The sequence below is a fragment of the Alligator sinensis genome, unplaced genomic scaffold (assembly GCF_000455745.1).
Source record: "Alligator sinensis unplaced genomic scaffold, ASM45574v1 scaffold1380_1, whole genome shotgun sequence".
In the NCBI taxonomy this organism is placed as follows: domain Eukaryota; kingdom Metazoa; phylum Chordata; order Crocodylia; family Alligatoridae; genus Alligator; species Alligator sinensis.
The window spans coordinates 77717-90184 of NW_005843573.1; positions in this window are offsets into that span (position 1 = coordinate 77717).

The window sequence follows — 12468 nt, forward strand, 5'->3', positions numbered from 1 at the left end:
GAAGGGGCGTAGCCTCCCGCTCGCCCCGCCCCTGCCCTCTAACCACGCCCCCTCCCCGCCGGAGAGGAAACCAGGGTGGGGTGAGGGGGCGTGGCCTCCCAGTCACCCCGCCCCCCCTTTTTTTAGCCCGCTCCCCTCTCCCAAGAGTCCTGGCTACGCGGGTGAGGCTAGATGGAAAGGGGGAGGAGCGAGTGGCAGGCCACGGCTCCCAATGGTCCGGCGATGAGAAGGCTGAGGGGGCGGGGCCAGGTGACAAAGGGACGGAGGGAGTGCGAGGCCACGCCCCCACTCCCTGGTCCGCTCTCCTCTCCCAACAGCCCGGCGCTGAGGGCTGAGGGGAGGGGCTAGAGGACAAGGGGAGGAGCGAAAATGAAGTCATGCCCCCTCCCTCAGTCAGCTTCCCAGCTTCCAAGCCTCTGCCGAGGCCCCACTGTGCGGGCTGAGGGGGCGGGGCTAAAGGTAAGGGACTTCCCTCTCTCTTTACCTATGGCGGGGCAGGAAGGGGGGGGGTGAATGGGAAGCTACGCCCCCTCCCCTCAGCCCGCACTGAGGCAGCCTCTTTGGCCGGGGTGCCAACCATTAGACCCGGGGTGTTGGTTTACGGATGCAGGTAGACATGGCTCTTTGGGTATCTTTTATTAGACCAAATAGTTGGGAAGAAAAATTTTTTGCAAGCAGTCGGGTACAAACGCCTTTCTTCAGGCAGAGGGAGATGGTCACATTAGACAGGCACCCTCCCCAAGTGCTATTTGTCCCTTTTACCCTGCCTGATCTACAGGGATCCTGGTTTTCTGTGATCAAAAATAAATCCCCAATTTTCAGATCCAAAAAGATAACCCAAACTCCACATTTTTCTGTGATTAAAATGAAACACCACTATAGATAGATAGATGACAGATAGATAGTAGTGGTGTTTCATTTTAATCAGGAAAAAATGTGGAGTTTGGGTTACTTTTTAAATCTGAAAATTGGGGATTTTTTTTTAATCAAAGAAAACCAGGATCCCTTCAGAGCTGTTGTGATCTGTGTTCAGTTCCCTGTCCAATCTGCTGCTCTGCTTTCGGCTTCCGGCCCTGTCTGCTACTGTGCTGCCTGCCCTGCTTCCCAATCTGCTCCATATCAGGCACAGGGGCAGCCTGTGCCCTTGTGGCAGGCCTGCTGCAGGTTGGCCACCTCTGCTTATGTGCAAAAAAGCTTACTACATTTTGGAGGTGGAACTGGCAACCTCACAGTTACTGTCCTCTGAGCTTGTGAAAAGTAGCCCCTGCCCTGTACATTCACACCTCTGGCCGCTGGCCAGAATGCAGACAAAGCCCTAAGGTGTTACTATTTTTACTTTAACCTTGGGCAATGGATTGTATCTATTTCAAGGCAGGGCTGTCAAGTCACCCACATTTGGCCAGTGATACACATGCACATAATCACCATCTTTGCATACTTGGTGAATAAAGTAGGTCTCCAGAGGAAGGATAGGAATGGAAAAGAGGAAGTGGGGGTGAATGGAGGGAACATGGGGTCCAAAGCCAGGTAGGAATAGAGCAGGGTTTTTCAACCCTTATGGATCAGTGTACCCCCAGCAGCCAGATGTGGAGCAGGCGCGGGGGGAGGGAGGGCGGGCATAGGTGCCATGTGCAAGCTTCCCCTGCCCTTTGTGTCCTGCTGGGTGGGTGGTGCCTGCACAGCAGCGTTGGATGGTAAGTGGCGGCGCTCCATCCCCACCTGCCCACGCGTACAGGGCCTTCTCAGGTACCCCTGGAATAGAGGATGAAAGGAATAGAGGAGAGACTTGGAAAAGCAGGACAAAATCATAGGGCATTTATACACATACTGTTTCATGCTGCGACACACCAGAGCAGACTTGATTAATCAAATCTGTTCCACATGTGATCTGATGCGCTCGGCACTGTGTTGCATATATTTGTATAAACGGCGAAATGCATGTCAGTGCTGGGAAAATGGCAGTGGTGCACATTTGAACTAAAACTCAATCATGGGCAACTGGTGCCACCTTAGTTGGGGGGCGTCCCCCGCGGCTGATCTCCCTGCCTGGGGGGACCCCCACAGCTGATCCTGTGATAGCCGATCGCTGCAGCGATCAGCCGGCACTTCCAGGGTGGGCACCGTTGCTCCCGCCTGCCCCCCCTGCCCATCGCCTAAGCAGCAAACGCAGCTAGCCAGGGAGTGCACTGGTGCTGTCAGGGGGTGCACGTGCACCCCCAAGCACCTTCTACACGTCGCCACTGCCTTCGATGTGTTTTAGTTCAACAGTGCACTGTCACCATTTTCTCAGCACTGGCATGCATTTCGCCATTTATACAAATGTATGCAACGCAGAGCTGGGTGCTGCATCACATGCACATCTAAAAAAGAGATAGAAAGCAAAGAGAGATGAAGAAAGAAAAAGCACCTCTGCTGTTATGCAGATATTAAAGATGATAAAAGTATCAAAGAAAGCATGGGGAATAATCATTTAACACAGAACAAAAATGACAGACATTACAGGAATGGCCTGGAGACTGGAAAAAAATTAAAAAACACTATTGAAATATAGAAATAAAAGTGATAAACAAAGATGACAGGTTTTTTTTATTTAGATAACTTAAAAAATATTTAATTATGCATTAGCTCACTTTGCACCCAAATAATCTGCATATTTTCCCATTTTGGGGGGATAACTCCCTCTGACCTACTAATCTACTAATCATTTTATGGCAACATCATTTTCCTTCTGTAAAGTAGACAGTTGTGATACAATCATATTGCTGGACATGCTGTCAAACAAGTCTTATCCTTCCCCTCTTAATTACAATTGAATGCTGTGACTGCTGATGTGAAAAGGAACTCAAAAGTTTTTATACCAACTAACACAGAAAGTACAGTTGGGATGTCTTTTCATAGCATCTGATGAAGCAAGCTGTTGTTTATGAAAGCTTATGCATCTTTGATTTAGCTGGTTTATAAGGTGCAGCTCTACTCTGCTTTTTCTTATTATCCACTGGGCCAAAAGAACAACTTTTCTCCATATTGGTATCTAGCACGATACATTTAAAATTCCATTCCTGGGTCAACTTACATTCAACCACTTGCTAAAGGAGAAAAAGCTAGTGTAGTTGTAAGCATTCTCCAAAAATGCTTGACTGTAATTTTAAGATTCTCAGCAAAGGCATTCAGCATTTGATCTTGTTCTATCAAAGCAGCAAACTCAGGAAAACAGCAAAGGCTAAGGATGAAAGGGACAGACAAAATAGTATATGGGGTGAAGGGGGTGAACTCAAAAATGGGCAAAGAATGGGGCTAAAAGTAAAGCTAATGGAGTTCACTGAAAATAGGGAAGAAGATAAGAGAAGTGATAGATGGGAGATGATGAATGAAATTAGTGAGGCAAAGAGGGAGCATATGTGAAGGGCAGCAAGTGAAAGGGGGCATTCGGACTGAACAAGAGCAGTGCTTCAAAAAAAACTTCAAAAAAAGGAGACCACAATGGCATGCTGAGTCGGTCATTTATCTAGATCAAATTAAGAGATTCTGGAAAGAAAATTAAAAGCAGCTGGCTGACTCAGACTCGACGTCATCAGGTAAATTTTAAGTCGTCCTAGATGCAAGCAAGGGACTGAGGTAAAACAATGTGCATTGAAGTTAGTAAAAATGGAGAATATGTAGAAGCGGAATGAGGAAAAAGATGATAATGGCTAGGATTAGAAAGGTATAAAAGAGCACAACATTACTACCACGGTTTCTAGGGGAAGAAGATGCAACAGATGACTAGATAAGGAAAGAAGCTGAAATTAAATAGACAAGTGGATTTCAATACTTATGAGTCATAAATAGGAAATACAGATGATAGGTAAAATTGACTTCTTGGATATAGACTAGGAATTAAGGAAGTGGGGGGAAGGATGGCTCTCTTAACAGTTTGATGAAAACAGATAACAGTATGGGAGAGCAAGAGAAAAAGATAAATGATACGTGTTGGCAAAGGGGAGATTAACAGAGTGGGCAGTAAAGAACTGGATGGAAATGAGAATTTGGGAGAGCAAGGAGAGAGGAAAAAAATAACACTGAGGCAAAGTTCTATAGTAGCCTTAGCTCATACAGTGTTGGAACAAGTACCAATTAAAAGGAGGTAGTGGTAAGCACTATTAATGACAATTGAGATGAGGTGTTACATTGAAATCACAGTTCATAGAAATGAGGAATGGAGAGGTGGTGGCAAAGAGAAGAGGGCCATGTTTTTCTCCTCTTACCTCCCCCACCCAAAAGTCCATCAATTTCCAGTGTCCTTTAAAGGTAGCAACATGGCTCATTTCTCCCCACTAAGTGAACAAATTTTCCAACTATGACTCACCATTTGCTATTTTATTTGTATTAAATATTTGATAGGCAATTTGTCAACAATATTCATTATCTTTAGGAATCAAACTACATTGCAAATTGCAGTTCACATCCAGAAACAATACATAATACATTGGTTCTATTTAAATGATGACATTTACATTAGAAATGGAGCATTCTTTGGTAAACTAAGAACAGCAGTTAAAACTAGCTACATGCATTACACTTGCAAAAGTTAGCAAAAAATTGTATCACTGTTCAAAAGGACTCAAACTTCACACCTCCCCCCACAGCAAATATACAAGCATAAATAAATACATCTCTCAAATTTTCAGGACCAATATAGAAGTTTCAAATAAAAACTTGCACTGGAAGGCTTTTTTGAGAAAACTACAGATGTTAATTATTTCTAATGAAGTACAAAATGCATGACAGTTAATTTGCATGTCAGTTTAATTTCTTACAGATATTAAGGGTGAAATCTTTAAGATCACAAGGAAGTCAGTGGAACTTTTGCTATTAACTTCAGAAGGAAAACTATTAGAGCAAGTGGTCATAAACCATTATAGAATCTTTCTAGTAATATCTGGGATAGCTTTCATTTACACTTACCATACCATCACATGTATAACGAGGTATTTGTCAGTTTTAAAAAAATCCTAATAATGGATTAGACTAATAATTTAAGGCCCTATTAAAAAACAGCATCTCAAAACCCCTTTTGCCCCAAAGAAGTCCATTCAGGATCAGAAGGGAAAGTTTTGGATGGGCTTCTGCAGCCTTTCAAAAGCTTTGCAGTGTAGGAGCTAGCCTCTGAAATGAAATGTCTGTTTCTTAACCATCCAAAGTGCCCACTGCTGCTTTCTCACTGTCTCATTCATGCCCTGTAGGTCTGATAAGAGTCTGAGGGTTTGTCTAGACAGGAAGATTAGTGCAAAGTAAGCCAGGGTATGAATTCACAGTGCGCTAGCTACTCTGCAGTAACGCTGTCTGTGGATACACTAAGTACAAGGTAACATTTCGTTTTCAGCGTGGAGGAAACTATATACAAAGGTATTATTGTACTTTCTTCTATGAGAAGTTCTCATAGGGCTTAGTGCTTAGTAATTAACTAGTGTTTCATAAATTCATGACCAGTCCTTGTCTACCTTTCTTGATAAAACGCCTTAGCCCTTCAGGACTAACTAAGATACAAATAGTGGAAAGCAGAAATATGGACACTGTTATGGTGGAATTGGAGGTATATCACTGTCATCAGGCTGTAGAGAAAATACAATAACAATGAAGGAAATTCTATGTAGTAGGTGTTAGTATGTTTGATTATATTCTTAGAGATAAACCTGGACCCAAACTTCCATGGTTTAAACAGAGAGAAAGAAAGAGTTAGGTCCCTCCTACACGTTACAGGTATTGCACAATTCACAGAGACCAGCTACATGTGAAAAGTACCTATCATGCCATAAAAAGCTCCAACCAGCTATAAAGTTAGACCTCAAAATTGTGTACTAACTTCAGAGCTGGTTGCTATCCAGCTTTAACTTACACATGTAGCATAGTCTCTCCTGAGGCTGGGAGCCCCAACAGCTGACTGGGCTCTTAGCCACAGATGTGAAGCAGGTCTAACCAGGGCTGGAAGTCCTGCAGCTGAGGAGGCTCTCAGCCCCAGCAGTGCCTAGCAGCTGCAGACTCTAGGTCCCAGTAGTGCCCCATGGCTGCTGGGACCCCAAGTCTCACAGATACAGACACTGGGTCCAAGCAGGCACAGAGCATGGCTGCAATCTCCCAGCCTTGGGGATGCATGGAGCCCCCCCCATAGCTGGAAGATCATAGCAGCTGTCTCCCCCAACTGTGGAGGTGCATGAGGCGACCCCACAGCTGGGAGCCCCTCAGCTGAGGGGCCTCCCAGCCATGGGAGCTTGCTTCTTGCCAGCGCAGGGGAACCCCAGGATCGGGTTTCCCCTGCATTGGCCATAGGATACAATGGGATCTAATGTGCGATCCCACAATCACACTTCCTGCCATGCATGTGTGGCATGGTGGGAGGGACAATAGCGTGAATCACATATTAGATCTCATCACACCTTTACCTGCATACGTAGAGGTGCCCTTAAAGTGCTAATGTCAGGTGGAAGATGCTAAGAATTAGGCAAATGATGTATAGATATCCATATATTATAGCTATGTAAACATAGGAGGAAAAGTGGTAGACTAGACGGTAACAAGAAGATTTGTATGCCAACCACTTGGCTCCAGCATGTCTAGGAAAACCCAAGTATGGATTAATGGTAAACAAAGAAGGTGTTTGGGGAAAAATAAGATAGGCAGGCATGAACACAAGTTTCAGGATAGATCTGATCAATTTCTGGAAAGCATACACCTTTAGAAGATGATGATGATGATGTAATGAGAAATCTAGGAGGATAAAACAGAGCAAGAGAAGGGTTCTTTGCTAGCCGGAGGTAGATGTGCTGGAGTCAGTCAGTCTGAATCAGCTTGGATGTCTCCCTCACTATCCCAGTTGTAAGTATTCTCGTGCTTGTCAGTGTAACTCCTGTGTGGGGGTGGTTGCTAATAAATGCCATGCTATCTGTTGTATAGTTGGTATTTGCTGTAGTACTTTAGAATGCTCTTTAAAATAACTGCATAACTGCTACTGGCTTCTGGATTTAATACAGGCATGTCAACTGAATGACTGACATGGTCAGTTGAATTTCAACACAGGCCAGCAGAAAGAAATATAGAGAAAAATACAGAGTAATTATTAATGACTCTAGAACTTAATTGTATTCTACTGGGGTTTGTCTAGACATTAAATATGGGAAAATTATATTTGCTGTGTGTGTCAATTTTTAGACAACTCTGGGTATAATGTTAAACTAGGGCAACAAAATGTGTAATTACAGTTACAAATCAATATTAGCGCAAGCTTTGGAGCTCCCTTGATTGGGTCTAATCTTCTGCCTATTGAAATCAATGAAAAGCTTCCATTAACCTCAGTGGTCAGGGATTAGATTCATAATGAACACAGATCTCAATGGCAAAATAATGCGACTGGGAAAGCTTCAGTAACGGTATTTTATAAACCTGCATGGGGCCAGCCTTTTAGCTCTCATACTGACAGGGCCAATACGGTGGAAGACATGGGGTGAGGAGGACGGGGCAAGCTTGGAGGAAAAAACATGCAGCTTCTCTACATGAAAAGGAAAAACAGCTAGACTGTATATTTTCTTCCATCCTGTAGACCACTGCCAGATCATGGTAATAAAGCAGGGTCCTGCTGTGGCTCCAGAAGGCATGAGTTCAAAACCTCAGGGCGGGCTTTGTGCTGAAGGCTACTTCTGGTCAAACCAGTTGCAGATGGGCACCAGGTCTTTCAGGCAGAGAGTCCAAGGCAGCCACATACAATTGCACCCCTACTGCTTGCCTGTGTGTGGTTAGCTGTAGAAACTGGAATGCCTTAACTATACTAGTTTGAAGGGCTGTTATCCTTTGCCAGACCTTTGGCTTTCTGACTGTAGGCACCACAGTCTCCTCTGCAAAATATCTGAATTATCAGTGCTCCTGGTGAGAGAGAGGACAGGAAAAATACAGTAAACAGGTATCTAAATTAGATGCATCTCCTCAAATATTCCATCAGTCCTACAGAGCTCTAGCAGTAGTGGGGGCACTAAAGTAGAAAAGGTGCAGGTGTCTCCTGGCATTTTAAGCATCCGGTCACATCCTATTCAGAGTAAATCTGTGAGGCATGGTGAATCTAACATTGCTCCTACCGGTGGATCTGAACTGGCTGTACAAAAGTGCAAAGTATTTGGCAAAAATCCTCAAGCAAACAACGTTCATATGGCAAGTAACATATGGCAACAGAGCTCAAGATCTGTTTAAAGACGATTACTGTAGTATCAACTGATCTTCTGTAACCTCTCTCAGTACAACTGCAGAGCATAGCCAGTAGCTTTCTGGTCAATCACAGCACAGTCAGCATGACTAGACCCCCTTATTTTTCTCTCCTTTGAAGCCCTGACTGGACAAGGGGACAAGGGACAATTTCTGAAGCTTTCTTGCTATTACTAACGATGGTTTAGAAAAATTTCTGTTGTCATTTCAATCAATACATCAGTTACCTTTATGGAAGTCTAATTAACATGGTGATTACAGGCATCAGTTTGTCTGCAGTCAGCTCTGGCCATTGCTAATATCATAGAAAATACAGCATCATTTTTTTTTTTTTAGATTACACAGGGCCTGAGAACAGACACCATATTCTTTTAATGCATTGACTCAACATCGGGTTGTTGGTTGTAGCCGTGTTGGTCTAAGAACATAGACAGACAAGGTTCTTTAGGTAGATGTGATATCTTTTATTAGACCAACTGAATAGTTGGAAAAAATTGTTCTCTGCAAGCTTTTGGGCACAAACACCCTTCTTCAGGCATAGGGAAAGTCTGTTGGTGTTTTGTGTGCTGTCCTGGGTAAATTATGTAAAATGCAGGTCTATGAAAATATAAATGGGTGGCAGCGCAGACCAGAGGGAATGGGGACAATAGGTGTGAGACAGGTAGGTGGGTGGGGAAAAGGGGGAATGTTGACTCAACATAGGTTCAGCCACTCTTATTTAGGTTCCAATTAATTTTAGTTCCTTGAGCTCTCTCTGAATCTGGCAAAGAATGAATTTACAAAAACTTTTCTATTCCATCCAGGAAGAGCACAGATCAAATGTAGACGCTTCCTCATCCTGACAAAGTGTGTTTGTACCCAAAAGCTTGCAAAGAATATTTTTTCCAACTATTTGAGTTAGTCTAATAAAAGATATTGGATTTACTCAAAGAACCTTGTCAGCTTACAAAAACTAGGCATGTTTCTGGGACTGTCTCTGAAGTAGCTAGTATCAGGCCTTTAGTACTTCCACCTGGGAACGCTTAAGAAATGCACTTTCCATTCTAGGCACACAAAACTCAAGTCTGTAGTTCTTGCTCATCTCTGCTGTGTATTTTAACAGTAAGCATATACATATTCCTTGCGAACTGTAGAGGTAAAGTATCCACTAAAACCACCTGACCATTTCCAATAAGATGCCTTAGGTCAGGGGTTGTAAAATAAAATGACCAGACTATGTTTTAAAAGGACTAAAGACTGAAAAAGCTGTCTTAGACTCCCCTAGCATTATTCCACTACATATTTTTCAGTGAAGCTTTGACTTCCCAGTGAGGAAGTAATACATTGTTGGATTGAAAACTACCTCCAAGACTTGCCTTAAGAAGACAAATTTCAGGCAGACTTACCCCCCCCCCCCCCCCCCAACATATTTAGGCAATACTAAGAGTCAGGCACAGGAATGAGTTAATAAAACTGAGGGAGAAACAGGATGTGAAACACCAGCAACATAAATTTTCCTATCAATAATCTAAAACAGGCTTACCAGAGACTACATTCTTTAAAAAGAATGTTTATCTTTGCACTGGGATTATCCTGTGGTGGGTCTGATTTTTCTGTTTGACCCTTTAGCTTGTTTCATTTCCCTTGCACTACTAGGTGTGACAGACTAAATTTGCATTCTTTGAGCTGCATGTATTTTGCCACTACAAAAGTAGCCAGGGATTATATTTCTGCATCCCCATTTCTCAATTTTCAAGCAGAATGTTTCACTTGGTTGTTAGCGCAAGTGTGTAATATATAAATACCAAAATGAAAACAGCTTAATTAAAAATATAAACAAAATGTTTCTTTATAGTTGCAGCTAGCATTATTTGGGTTAGAATGTCCAGAAAACAAGAAAGAACAAATAACAATAGTACTTTCATTATACATAGCAGTTGTTTTTTGTTTTTTTTTTATAGGCAATTTGTTTTTCTGTGAATCAAAACACTATATTTAGTATATGTCATAATCAGCATGTGAGTGCATGGCAATAAAAATCAAAACAGGCAGATCCAAAACATTTTTAAACAGATATCCTAGATGAAATTGCAAGAATGCAGTTTAGGTTTACTATCCACAGCTGATTTTTAATTTAACTGTCCATATTGGTTCATTTTCATTTTGTTCTATTTAAAAAAAGATGGATTTATTTTGAAGACTTAAACAAAAAAGGTCACTGCAAAATGATCATTCAACAACATGGCGCTTAAAGTGTTTTGAAAACAAACTCTGAAAAATTCTATTTCAAAGCTTAATTAAGCTTTACTTGGAACTCCTTTGAAATATTCTTCCACTGCAACGGTAGAAACACCTCCATACCAGTTATGAAGCCAGACATGCTCAACACTCATCTTCATGAAGAACCATTCATAGTTACGAGGCCATTTCCTTATGACTGGATGTCTGAAAGGATCCAAAAAAATTCTAATCTGAAAGAGTCAATATCATTCAACAGTATTTGTCTTCTCTCTTTGTAAAGCCCAAGTTGCTCTAAACTGGCAGTAAGTAGGAGCCAGGTAGCAATGGGAACCCAAGCTCCTTTAAAGGGTGAAAAAACTTGGGTGAGGGCATGAGGTTCTTCTGTTCATTCCCATCCGTAAGCCCATTTAAAGGCCTTGTAGAATTCAGATCCTGCTTTCCAAAAGTATTGGATCTACTGCTTCTTTTGAGATTGCATGTTACTTCACAAGTAGTGATGGAGAAAAAGGGCTGTCATTTTGACTCCCTATGCACTAGCCAACAGAGCAGGCTGGCTGCATGGAGGATAGGACTTAAGTAGCAGGTGTCCGGTCTTTGCATACCTGGGAGCACAGGAGGCATTTGGGATGCTTCCTTGATCTCCTATGGGGGCTAAAGACATCCCACTGCTCCTTCATTTGTGGTTAAATTACATACTTTTGTCTTAAAGAAAGACTAACCAAAAGTCATAAATCCTAGAATTAAAAACCAGCAGATTCTATAAGAACTATATTTAGTTCTGTTTGTTTATATAATCTATTTGACTGTCCCAAGAGTACAAAGAAGTCCTAAAGCCCTATATAATCCACTAAGCGGTGATGGGTAGAATTTTAGATTGACATACTCCATGGCCCAGCACAAAAAAACTAGATCTGATCCTTATGGGAAAAATCAGTCCCAATTGCCTACATCACAATTTATTGGTCTCAAAATTCTAAGCTTTACTATATTATATAACTATTACATACAAACCTGGAAAACATTGCTTGCTTGGCAAATTCCATTTCCTCTGGAGGCACCATGATCATCTGTCCTGTAAGGGTCAGTTTGGCACACCTTGGATTGTCAGGCTCAATTACATTTTTTCTGAACACAGAAAAAAAGTTAATCTATCATAGTTTGTTTTTTATAGCAGGAATCTTTAAAAAAGTATTTATAATGGCCAAATATGAATAATGCTCTGTATGAATATAACTCATGCTCACCTATTTAGTAGGTCTAGTATTCTAATCCAAAGATCAGACCCTGCAAACCTTTATTTGCCCGAGTAATACTATTCAATAGTACTTACATGAATTAGAACTGCAGAATCAGGTCCAAAGTTTGTACTAATTCATCTATGTTCTAAACAAATGCTTTTTAAAATAGATTAGTACATACTGTCTAAGAACAGAAGAAGGATATTGTTCTAATCTTTCACATGGCCAGCTGGTCTTCTATTTAATTCTTGAAAATATATGCTGTAGAACAAGGTAGTATGCAACTGACTCCCCAGCCCAGCCTCTGGCTTCTTTACTTTTCATTCCATCTAGGAAGAGCACACACCAACTGCTGAAACTTCCTTAGCCTGACGAAGGGTTTTTGAACCCGAAAGTTTGCTTAATAACTATTCTCCAACTATTTGGTTGGTCTAATAAAAGATATCAAATTCACCCAAGGAACCTTGTCTGCCTGCTATAGAACAAGGCACACAACAGTAACAAAAAGGTATTTGCCATCCATACGTAGAACTAGTAAATTATTTTATAAGCAAACCAGTTTCTTTAGCTGTCTTACCCAAAAACCAAAAAATGTAATAGTTTCCTTTACAACCTAATCATAAGGTTGGACTAAGGATTTTGAGGAAGATTAGTGAAATGTTTAGTATGCATCTTAACAGGTTTAAAAAACATATGTATTTATGTGCTTTTAGCTGCCTTCCTCTTAGCTTTCTGCTGAAGATCCAACTACCTATGCTTTTCTACCCAGTCTTTATAAAGAAAA